At 40.6% G+C, this 12,833-nt stretch overlaps 1 protein-coding gene across 17 annotated transcripts in view; it reads right to left on the bottom strand.

The window, feature by feature from the left end:
- SIPA1L1 (signal induced proliferation associated 1 like 1) overlaps positions 1 to 12,833 on the bottom strand; it is a 205,527-nt gene that overhangs the window by 164,985 nt on the left and 27,709 nt on the right. For 14 of the 17 annotated variants that reach the window (XM_083839245.1, XM_083839246.1, XM_083839250.1 and 11 more), the window contains one exon: positions 2,747 to 2,838. The exons of 2 other annotated variants lie outside the window; for them this stretch is intronic. The gene's annotated coding sequence lies outside the window, so the exon portion shown is untranslated. Of the gene's footprint in view, positions 1 to 2,746; positions 2,839 to 5,322; positions 5,393 to 12,833 lie in introns of all 17 variants that reach the window. One more of the 17 variants, XM_083839247.1, reaches the window with a different exon arrangement.

Here is a 12,833-nt window from a genome sequence, read left to right as displayed (position 1 = left end):
AATAGTGCATAAGAAATTAAACCGCGAATAGAGCCTAGTTCATTAGGTGCAGCAAAACAAAGCCAGCTCCTGAGATAATTGCCTGAACTACTTGGTGTACTGTGAGCATTAGGCAATTAATATTGAAACTGCGTTGTCTCAGCCTGAGGGAAAGATCTCATATAGTTAAGGAAGTACATTTTCTATTGTGCAATGCCTTGTTTGGATTGCTCGTCTCTATCTGATCTGCATGAACTCTGGAAAGTTATCATTTAAGCACACAGTGTGCAAATCCCTGCACTTCAGCTGGTTCCAGCTGCTGCAGCGAGAGCACCAGAATTCAGCGTCTCCCTAGTAACATGCACCTGGGCTAGAAAAGACTCAGGCTCAGGCAAGGCATCGCAGGCAGATGACAGGAATTTCTGGAAGTGACTAAAAATGACCATTCCCACCAGTGAAGGAAATCTGCTCCGAACAACTGAACTCACACCCACGGGCTTTTAAGCACCCTCTGCTCCAGCAATGACCAGAAGTGTTTTCTGCCAGCCTGAGTCAGTCAAGCTAACACCACCCATCTTTGCCTGATGACAGTAAAAACCAAGCCAGAGCTATTTTCAAATCACAACAGGATTGGATTACTACTATAGATATATATATATACACACACACACACACAATACACACACAGTTTATATACATACGTAGTTTAAAAAAAAGAATGGGGGAAAAAAACACAAAGCTTAGAAGATTCTGCTTTGTTGGGAAGCATCGCACTCAAGTATTACAAATCCTTCTAAACTCCCCAGCAAAACAGATGTCACTAAGTTTTTTTTATGCAAATATCTCATCTTTAATGGGTTACAACAGATATTCTAATTAAGATGTGTTCTAATTTTCAAAATTTGAGCCCTTTTTCAGGAAAAAAAGGAAGCTGTTCTTTCAACATCCAGCCAAATAACAGGACTATACCTTTTCCCTAGAAAGGTAAAGAAATGAGATTATTTCCCAACAACTAATGTACAATTTCTCTGCAAGGCCTCCTCAGTTCAACTGTATTATTCAGACTTGTTTTTTCCTCTTCCCCAAAACCAGTGCAGCAAAGTAGCTCTAAAAAGCAAGATAGTGATTATGACCACCATTCACGATGAGAAAAATTAACTGTCAGGAGAACATTTATTGAATTAGCTCTGCAAACACATGAAAAATGCTCTTCCGACTCAAAGACTGAGTATTTACAACCCCCTAAAATTATCCCAAGGGCCAAATTACTTTATAGTATTAATTAGTGAAAAATCCCAGTGAACCAATTTTTAAACATATGCAAGAATTATAAAGCACATTTTTCCCTCTGCTTTAAGTAGCAGCTGTCCTATTTATCTTTCAGGCTTTTTACTCCACACTGTGACTGTTTGTATATAAACTTTGACAGAAGAAGGAGAATATTTTTAAGAGCTCTCCCCACTCCCTCTACCCCCCCCCCCCAAAAAGAAAAAAAAAGGCTGTGCTTCAATACTTTAAGATAAGCATCAGAAAACAACCTTTAAGAAGAACCATATAACTCATTATTGTTTTAAGCCTATCCCTATAAACACTGTTGGCTAATTCCATTTAACTAGGGAAAGCCAGGTTACCCTCTGGGAAAATCACAGATTAGCCTACGCTTACAAAAAGTAATTCTTTGAACTTTTAAATACGTATTTCACCTCTACAAAGACTTCCCCGTCGCCATCTCACACACACACCCCTCTGTAAGGCTTCATTGCCTGGCAAATAAGACAAAATAATGCACAGATGGCAGTCATTTGGCCAAGTGATATCACATGAAACAACAGGCAGAGTAATAGTGAAATGGTTTAATAGTTACACTGCTGCAATGCAGTTTTCACACCCAATCTCAGAGTTATGCAAAACACTCTTCTGGCCCTGGTGCCACAAAGGCAGGTGGCGTTTCCTTGAAATTATGGAACTAGCAAGATATAGCAATATTCAGAGGTTTGTGGTATCAAATCGTAACAGCTTATGCAAATAAGGGTAACACCACGCTTCTGAGTTTTCAAACACTTGTAATGACAGAGTGCAATTCCCTCCCTTAGCAGTGGCTTCAGCACTCAATTTTACCACCCTCTTCTCTTGCAGTAGACTTTCAAAAACCACTTTGAATGAAATTTAATTAGGTAAATCCATTAACCCTCCTAAATGGATGAAGTTAGATTAATTCAAGCCACATTACCTATTAGTTCACTATTGCCACAAGCTGTAATTTGGTAACATGACAATTTATTTCCCCTCCCCATTCCCTCTTTCTGGGTTACATTTGTACTGGTTTAGCTGATGACCTGTGCAGTGTAGCCAGATATATGCTAAAGCTGTGACAAGGGAGGAATGAGGAAAGATAAAGTATTGGAGAAGCAGTTATAGAGGGATTTTCAAATTCTTTCCTAAGAATTCATTGCTTTCTAGTACTGGAAACTCACAGATCTTTTTCCCAGAAAATACTTTATAGGTATTGGCCTCTCTGGTATCACATACAGGTTAAACCTGACAGACTACACAAAGTGCATAACCTGTAAATTAAAAGGGAACCAATAGATATGGTGCTGATATGCATAAGATTCTAAAAATAATTTTTAAAAGCTTTATAAAAGAGAAAGCTGCAAAGGGTTTCAAAGCAGAAAGTTAAAATCGCAAAAGCCTAACTATCAAGGTTCTTTGTTGCTTTCAATTTTTTTAATAGGTCATCTTTAAAATTGGAAAACTTGTTACTTACTTTCGAAGTACACAAATGCAGTGTTTCCAAGTCTCCATTACATCACGGGTGTTTGTTTTGACACATGCTTCAACAGAGTAGCATTCAGGAGTCTAAGTAAAAAATAAATAAACTTTTAAAAAGATGACAATATAGGACAATGTTAGTATTACCTTTCAACTACAAAACATATCAAAAAGTAATTTATTCTCCAAGTGGGCCCAAGAAATTTTCTAGCAGCAAACAGAAAAACTGGCATGAAAGACTATACCACCACCACTACCCAGGTTGCTTGTGCGGAAAAGCAGCCAATCTCTCTCACATGTAAGAAGTGCTTTATTTTTATAAAACTTGTTTGGTATGACATCGCCCCACCACATTACCAGTGGCCAAACGGAAGTTTGGCATGTTTATCAAGTAGCTGGTGCGCACAGCGTTCAGTTTCTGCTACCATTTTATCACATACATTGCTTATATTGAACTCCAGGAAGGGATGAGAGTGTAAATGTTCAAAAGCTGATTATATCTTAAGGTTCCTACCACTGTGAATGATTTTCATGTGATATTGTATTTTCTGTCTATTGTCTTACTTCTGTGTAACCTTCCTGAAGTTATCCCTTCAGAAAACAACTGTGACTTGTATTTAGTGTGGTACATAATCACCCTATTACATTAACATCAGCTAGACTTGAGCAAGAACAACTGTGTTAATTAATGGAACTCAACACTTAAGTCACGGCATTATCTCAGTTAATTAAAAATGGCTCATCTGAAAACTTATTCATGGTTTTGTTTTTAAGAAAAACAAATAAGCATGGAGCAAAGAAGCCAAAAATTACAATGCAAATGAACAGCTTGAAAAAATATTTTAATTCCACAGAGCTTAATACTGGTATAGTTTAGGAAATAAGAGTCAGGAAGTAAGTGGAAAGCTAACCCATTAAAATGGTTAGTGATAAACTTCTAATTGCCTCTTGGCCACCAGCCTCTAAACTTTGGCATCACCGAAACTGTACAATGACTTGAAATAAGAGTGGGGTAATTACCATTGGTCTCTGTACACAACAATTCCAATCCATCACCAAATCTTTCATCGAGAATGGATGCCTTTCATTTTCTGTAATTACTATAAACATTGTCCTGTCACAACCAAAATTTCCTTACTATAGAAAACCCTATATATTTTCACAACAGAGTATTCTCTGCTTTTCTATTCTGCCATGAATAGACCAAATCCATTACAGCTGAATGTATTGATTGTTAAGAAAAAGCAGTCAACGTCCTACTGCAATTACAGATAAATTTTAAATGAGTTCAAATGTGCATCTGGAATCTTTTTTCACCTACATTCAAAGAAATGTACAACCAACCCTTTTTCAGTCTGTTAACCATGCAAGCAGTAAGAATGATAGAGGAGCAGAAACAGCAGGTCTCAGCACTAATAAAATGGACAGGTTTTAAGGGAGGCTTGGAGTTCATTCAAGAAAAAAATCCCTGTTGTTGCTGCCATGAAAGCTTTCACAGATTTCAGGTTTCACAACCTGAAAGAAGATGATTGTGAACATAAAGCTTGCTTTAGAGCAGTTCAAGCCGTACCTTTATGCTCTGGCTTACCTCTCCTTTCAGCCTCCCCTCCTTTGTTACATTTGACATTTATTTTCTGCAGTTACTTGAAAATTCTTGATTTGCTGCTCGTATTCTCCCTAAGTGAAATATTTATTCCACTTGCTATGTTTGGGACTTTATATATACCTAACAAGTGGAAAAATGTCTTTTTTTTACTTACTATAAAGCCCTGCAGAAGTATTGCCAGATATGTAAAATGGAGTTGTATCCTCTGAAAAAAGCATACTGGTATTGCCTGCAGTTTAATTTCTCTTACATGCTGAATTATTTTTTTATACAATTTTAAGCACTATTCGCCGTCTGAAGAAGGAACATGGGCAAACCTAAAAGGCCTGAAAAGAAAAGGGTTTTCACACAGGCCCATAAGATAGATCCTGTAATTTAGATTTTTTTGAAGCAAGTCATGTGGCCAAAATATAGTTTACAACTGCCTACTGGCCTCCACTTCAACCACAGCACATCCGTAGATTACAGGATTTCAGCTCGTACCCAAACCCCTCTGCAAATCGGTCTGTGAACATGTGCCGCTGCGCTGAAGCTGAGCGGTTGGACACAAAACCAGAACGCACTCCTCTTCTGGCAAAGCAGGTCTTCGTGTGCTCAGGAAAAAGATGGGGGGGGGGGGGGGGGGGGGGGGGTGCTGGTTTGGGGTCAGTTCGTGTTTGTTTTTTTTTTTAAAAGAGGCTCATATACTTACGTTGCTTTTCTTCCCCCACTAAATGTGCACAGTAATATCGCTTTTCATACTGTGTTTCTCAAAATAAAGGCAAATTTCTAGGCCACAGGCCTAGTCCTGCCGGTGTCTGAGGCTCGAAACCAACACCCAATCCATCTCAGGCTTAGCGGGGTAGAGCGTGGCTCTACGACTGTATGAAGTTAAACAACCAGGACTGAAAAGTCTGCAAGCAATTTCACCAGCTACTGGTACCAATTTAAAAAATAAAAAAATACAAGTAACAATAAAAACCCACCAAGTTTTCATGGGCTGAGTTGTTATCCACCAAATGGAAAGGCTGGTAAAAGCAGAACGGCACGAATAATCTGGCACAGAACAGCAGAAGGGAACAAATAAGTATCATAAAACCAAGCTGGCCAAAACTACATAGAGATGCCCTATACTTTATCTCCCCCCTCTTTTTCTTTTTTTTTTCTTTAGAAGGCAGATACGCTTCTTTCTAGTTTTGTTATTGATTTGGAAGCTCTAAAGATTAGGGGGAAGTGGCAAAGAAAAATCATGTTTAAATGTAAAGACGGCATTTGAAAAAAGAACAAAGCCTTAAGTTTCCACAATGCTGTGAGAATTACATTGCCAGTTTTTCTCCTCCTACCCTCTATTATTCTGTGTGATATAATCACATATTACACACAGTCGTTAATCAAAAGCGTCTCAAAGCTTTTCACAAACATCTCGTTAGGCCTTATAAAAGAAGTGGTCGTTTTCCATCCTTGCAGACAAAGCCGACTGGCAGACAGGCACCTGACCCAGACAACCCTCCTGTCTCTACCAGAACCCAAATGTCTGCACCTCGTTGCTCTGCCACATGCCGGGACCGGGCTGGATGCTCCTGGCCTCCCTCAGACAGCTCCAAAACCTTTACTGTATAAACACAGTGCTAGGTGCAGTTATGCCACTTGAAAACTATTTAGCAGAGCAATTTGACTGGAGAGAAACTGCTCTTAAAATAAGCTGCAGGGCTTTCTTTGTATTAGGACCAAAGCACAGTAATACACAGAGCACTCTAACTACAGGCAAAGAGCAGCACTAAAAAACAGTCAGGCTAAAACAAGCTCTTAAGCCCAGTAACACAAAGTTTGTAGGAGCTGAACGCGCTAAAAAGCATATTAACTTCACTTGAAAACGAAGTTAACGTTTCATTCCCATTCTTTCCCTGAAAACACACAACAATGCAAATATGCCTCCAAAAACATAAAACCAGGCTTCATCTCAGCAATATTCTGATGAATATTTATCAATTAACACTACATAAAATGAATAATTGGAAGTATCAAACCCCTCCCTGCATGTGAAACCAGTAGAAGACAAATGGTGTATCTTGAGAACAAGGCACTTTGCAGTCTTCCTGAGAAAAGCTCTTGTCACCTCTGCATTAGTAAGATGAGGTGACCGAGGTTGTCCTGCTGTGCCCTACAGAGCTACAGCAGGAATTTATGGGAGAACCTGCTTAAGGCAGAAGAGGAGAGGAAAAACCTAACCAAATCTCACTGCACAAATTCAGATCACAGGCAAGACTTGTTTTGGGCATGCTGAGCTTAGCTGAAGGTATTAATATCCCAAACCACTTGCTCGCAACCAAGGATCCCTCAAGTGAGATCTTACTTAACGTACCGGGGCAAAAGCAGCCAGATGGGCCAAGCATGAGCTAACCCAGCATCTTAGACACACAGCACTTGCGCTCCCCTTCCTGCTAAAACTGGGGAAATGAGGAGGGGGAAACTATCTGGCAGTGGGGAAAGCAGGGGGCCATTTCCAATGACACCTCTGTACATACAAGTGCTTTCTCCTGAGGGTTTGAGGAACGCTGCGATGGCATGCATCAACAGGTACAGACATCTTCCTCACCTGCACAAACACCTCAGATGAAGAACTACAGCACAGAGCTAATGAAAGTATCCAGCACCGTAAACCACTTCACATCATCCTTCCCAGCTTCATAAGAAACTTCTCAAGACAGGCAGAAAGTAGTCTCTAATGAAGTTTTGTACAAACTCTCGTTTTTGCCATTTTATAATGTTTTATGCTTTAAGAAGAACCGCATGCCTAAAATTAATTTACCAGATATTAAACTTAAAATTAAAAGGCAACACCCTTTTCTTTATGGTGACCTGACAAAGAGGGTGAGCGCATTAATAAAACTTCAAAAAACACATAATAAAGTTTACAACATTTGTTATACGGTAGTTAAGCCCGAGTTATTAAAAGTTAGCTCTGCAGCTGAAGATGCAATACACCAAACTGAGAGTTTAGAAATATTTTACAATAAACCAAAATGCAGTTAAAACCTGAGAAGCACCCAAGGGAACCAGAAATGCTTATGCATACAAGCATCTCAGAACGAGCCTGAGCATCGTATCCCTATTTCATTCCTCACTGCTCCTTATCTACTCCCAGGTAGAGAGTGACCCTACCATACAAGTCCCGAACACTCAGCTATGAGTGGGCTCCTACACAGAGGCAAACCTCTTGCTTCCAGTTCCCAAACACACTGTTATGAATATCTGGGGATAAAGTAAGGCGGCCACTGCCCCTCCCCACTGAGTCCGGATTACACTGGATAGAGCCTTGTCTGTCCCACACCATTCAAAAGACACTTTAATCTCTGCAGCTATATGCCATAGAATCATAGAATATCCGAGTTGGAAGGGACCCACAATGATCAAGTCCAACTCTGGCACCGCACAGGTCTGCCCAAAATTTTAGACTATGTGACTAAGTGCACAGTCCAATCTCTTCTTAAATTCAGACAGGCTTGGTGCAGTGACTGCTTCGCTGGGGAGCCTGTTCCAGTGTGCGACCACCCTTTCGGTGAAGAACCTCTTCCTGATGTCTAGCCTAAACTTCCCGTGCCTCAGCTTGACACCGTTCCCGCGGGTCCTGTCACTGGTGATAACGGAGAATAGGTCCCCTGCCTCTCCGCTCCCCCTCGCGAGGAAGTTGCAGACTGTGATGAGGTCCCCCCTCAGCCTCCTCTTCTCCAGGCTGAACAGGCCCAGTGACCAAGCGACCATGCTAAAGCCTAATCTGAGGCACCGAACTGTGAACTCCTAATGCAACAGCGCATTCCACACTGGTGGCTGAGCACGTTCCACCGTTGGTGGCTTTTTTGAAACAGAGTAAAAACACTTCATGTTCAATAAACTGATTATGAACATCTGCACGATCTTTGCAGTAGCACTCATGTCCACACCCTGGAAAATGATTTTTGTCATTTTTATCTAGAAGTCATCCTTATCTTGTCTGTTCCACAGCCTGTGAACGTGCTATTCTGTATCAGCCACAGGATTTGGTTATCTGAAAGGCTGGACAAACCAACTTTGGCAGTTTGAGAAATGTAACTTAAAAAAAAAAAAGAACATTGAGGGAGATTAAGTCAAGTTCCACTTCATAATTAGTCATTTCTATGAACATGTGCTGACATTTTCCAGCATATGGCCATTACTTCTAAAGCAGAAACTGAAATTTTCACGTAAGTTACTTCAGCGAGCTGTTTCCCAGCACTCGTGCTTTCCTCTCCTCCCAGACAGGACTGCGAGACTTCTTGCTAGCCACCCACTTCCACGCGCGGGATAGAGAAACTGGCACAAGACCGAGGACAGTCTTTCGTTCTTACTTGCCAAATCGGCACCCTTGCTGCCTAAAAGAAACCCTACCAAGCAGCCTGATCACCCAACTTTAAAATAAAGAAAAAAGGTTGGAACAGAGAAGGATACACACGCAGCACTGCCACACCACTGCTGCACCTCCTCGCCCAGGGCCCCTGGGCAGCAGCCTCCCTCGCTGAGCAATACTTGCAAGATTTCAGAAATATTTGCTGACTTCACCTCTTGCTTGCTTCTAGTTTTAGGCCGGTTCTTCTTTCAAACCGACTGCAATAAGGAGCTGCCTGATAACTCACTAACTATCATCGAATCTTTCTATCCGGTGTCTGTGCATAAGCATATTAAATGCAACGGCATTCACAAAAATTACAAGACAATCCACAAATGTAAACAAACACAGGACATCCTTTCCATAAGGAAGCCCAGGAACAAACAAGTTACACAATGCATTTTATAAAAAGCAACATTTAGCGTTTAGTGAATGCGTAATACAGTCACCTTTTATGAAGGACCAACAAGCAAAACAAAATACCACGCAGGAATATGAAGGAAATAAAGAACTGAATGCGCAGAAAAAGCTGTCTGCCTTTCAAAGGGTGTTATGACTTGGATACAATTCCTTTACATGACTTCTACTTGAACATACTTACTCAAATACACTGCCATCAGCACCAAATTACAGCTCTCCTTCATGCTGATATGCTACTGTACTTGTCACTAGTGCAAGATGAAAAACTTTTAACTTTTTTACTTTAATTATGCAGGCCCTATCAGCCAATACAGGTCTTTAGGTCTTACAATTTTTGTTGTTGTTTTTAAATAAAAAATGCACTGACCTATTGTAGCTCTCCACTTTCTGCCAATAACGATCAGGCACTGAAAGGAAATTCATTCAACAGCACTGCAGAAAACAGTGAAGTTTTTTGTTTTGTTTTTGTTTTTAAAGGAGAAAATGGAAGGAAGGAAGGGAGTTATTCACAGTTTAGAAGCTTTTCTATAAAGATTTCAGAACAATTAAACTAATTAGGCTTAATTGTCGTATAGTTAGATTATTATACTAAGAAGATATTCAAAAGCAACGTTCTCTGACACCGTGTGCAGTAAAATAATGAAATTTCACTAGTTTAGTGGGACGTGGCCCAACGCCACATCTGTGCCATACGATGCTGTACCTCAACCACACAATCCCAGTCTTCCCCTGGGCCCACACTAGTACATGGCGACTGGCAAAACTGGATCAGCCTGCTGCTCTGGTTGAAAAGCCAAAAAAATCCTAAATGTCAAAAAAAAAGTCTGTGCAGATCCACAAGCTGATCCATTTAGCTGTCTATGAGATAAATCTTTTAACAATACTGCCGCAAAAAAGGTACACGGAATGATCCGGTAGAAAAAGTGCAATGTTAGGTTGCCTCCAACGTGAAGCCTCACCTCATGAATGGGAGGATCCTGTTTTTTACCCTCAGTTGAAACCATAGAGAAACAACACCAATTGCACATGCTGCCGTAGCTGTCTCTTGGACACGTGCACGTTTGGAGAAGGTCTGGAATGTGTCAGTTCTGCAACCTACCACAGAGATCAAAATCTCATTTTCAATACTGGTTTTGAACTTCATTTTAGGACACTCTGCCAAATACGTTTTTTGCTCTGTTTCAGAACCATGTATTTCCACTAGGAAAATGAGAATTTACATCACAAACTACGTAGTAGGAAATAGGGTATTTAATAAAATATCATAGTCTCAGATCTCACAAATCCCACTGCATTAGTGCAGGAACTTACTCAATTTGCTCTTCTCTCCACATTTTGCGCTCACAAGCCATGAGTGCCTGGCACAACCACCACAAAGCTTTGCGTGAAGGAACAAAAGAATTTTAGTATTATTCCCTCTTGAGGCAGCAGATCAAACACCGAACTGCAAAGTATCTGGTAACTCTAAAATTCCACTTAAAGACAGTAGCCAAAGAACTTAACATAAACCCACCAGACAATATTCACTTCGAAAAATCTATCGCTTCTTCCACACACTACTGAAATGCCTAATCTCATTTTTTTTTTGAAAAAAGTTTACCCACAAATTTTGAAATGTTTTGAAAAAGGCTGAATTGTTTAAATGTGAAAAAACATTAAGCAATCTCCGTTGCTTTTCATAATATTTCAGCATTTCTATACTGCAAGACTAAATTACTTATTTATTCATTTTAAGTCACAGGCTCAGTATAGTTTTTTTTCCTTCCACTTTTTGTGGCTAAATCCCGGCATCAAAAAATTTCATCCAAATGGGTGCATTCATGCCGCCAACCCACATACACTTTTTGGCAGGCTGCAAGGAAATTGGTGCTCTTCACAAGGCAGCTCTCTGCTGCACAGTGACTGATGCCAGTAAAATATTACCCCAAAGTGAAGCCCAGGACAGAAAATGTCTGCAAGCATCAGAACCCACACTATGAAAAATGAATTTTATTTGATGAGTAACTTGAGTCTTCAAAGAGCTTGCAACCCAAAAGAAAAAGAAATGTACAGAGTTTGTATAGCCTCACACTTCAATTTTAACTGGAAAATAACACTAAGGAATGGAGAAAATACAAAAACCACTCGTGGAGAGTAAAAGTAGACTGAAGATTCCAACGCCAGATATTTCTCTCACATGCCTTTATGTAATTACTGCTTTCAGAGCTCTTTGTCTATCCTTTGACATTGGAAACAGATGAGGAATTGTTTCTTGGTCTGAAAGAGAGATTGGTTCTTAAGAAAGGAAAAAACAGCACTGGAGGCCTGTGCTTTAACCTTGTATGCATTTCCCTTACAGAGACATAGCAAGTGATAAAAGTCAACAACCTGAAACCTGGTCCTTCCACGCAGCTCCAAGCCAAACTCACAGCTCAAGCTGTTCAGCCGGGCACCTGGGCTTAGATTTGCATGACCAGATATTATTTTCAGGAACTAATGGACTTGTTTGATTGAGTAGACTCATTAAGCAGAGTACGTAACTTTTATAGGCACAGCATGCAGCAACTCCACTCTGGAGCATCAATAATCCAACAACAATCCAACAAGCACTTGGAAATACGCACAGACACACACGAAAAATAAATGGTTATGCAGTAGTAATGAAGTAGGAGCTGGTCAGCACATTACCCAAGTTCTCATGCTATCTTGCATTACTTCTCATTCCTGTTGTCATTTTCCAAAACCAGCCAAAACAAAGGGCATAGTCTTCCTTAATCGAACTGCACCCCTCGAAATTCCCACCTGTTTTTAGACACCTATCAGCTACACGAATTTGAATCAAAGCATTCGGTTCCAAAAGATCTTCTACCCCTGCTCTGCACTGCGAAGTAAAAATATGTTTGCCACACAAAATACAGGGCTGTGTCCCACTTGTGCGTTTCCCACAAAGAGAAGGCAGGCAGAGGAAAGCAAGGCAATAAATAAACGCCCCAAGCATTAATTCATAGTCACCACAGTCACCACCGATCCAGCCTGAGAGCCTCCTGCCTAGCCGCAGTGTCTCAGCATCACGCCCTGTGCAGGCAAAGCAGCACGCGGTACTCAGCTCTGACCTTCCACAGCCACACGGAAGCTGCTTTCACCTCATGTTTGTTCCCAGATGCTAAACAAGGTCTTCCACTGGTGCTCATGCAAAAAATGTCCCTTTTAGTAAGAATGCTGCCTTCTGCTCATTATCCACACAGAGTGCTTGTGAATTTAAAACTTCCTACTGCAAGCATGCCCATCTCCATGCAATTATGCTGCGGCAACAAGGACCTAAAAGGTCCTCACAACTCAGTTTTATTTTTGCTAGTATCAGAAAAGAGGTTTTTTTTGAATCATAAGCAGATATTTGTCAGTGCAATGGCAGTTGCTCAGAGGTAGGCTCTTAGCCTCCGGAAAGGAAGAATGGAGTTTTGCAAGACACACAAATGACCTGATGTCTCCTGTATGTGTACACTGTAAAAGAGGTGGGACAGAAGTCAAATCCTTGGGTGTCTTTTTTTCCCCCAACAGTTCAGCAAGACTACTGTCATGTACAGGTGCTATCAGAGCATTCTTTTTTGTAGCATCAGCAATGTATATACAAGACTAATGAAAGCCATTGTACAATTGAAAATAAAAATCACTAACATCATCCAGCTGTTTGCACAC

Source organism: Anser anser, assembly GCF_964211835.1.
Source record: "Anser anser genome assembly, chromosome: 5".
NCBI lineage: Eukaryota > Metazoa > Chordata > Aves > Anseriformes > Anatidae > Anser > Anser anser.
Note: the sequence above shows the minus strand (reverse complement) of the source record. Positions and strands in the feature narration are given on the sequence as shown.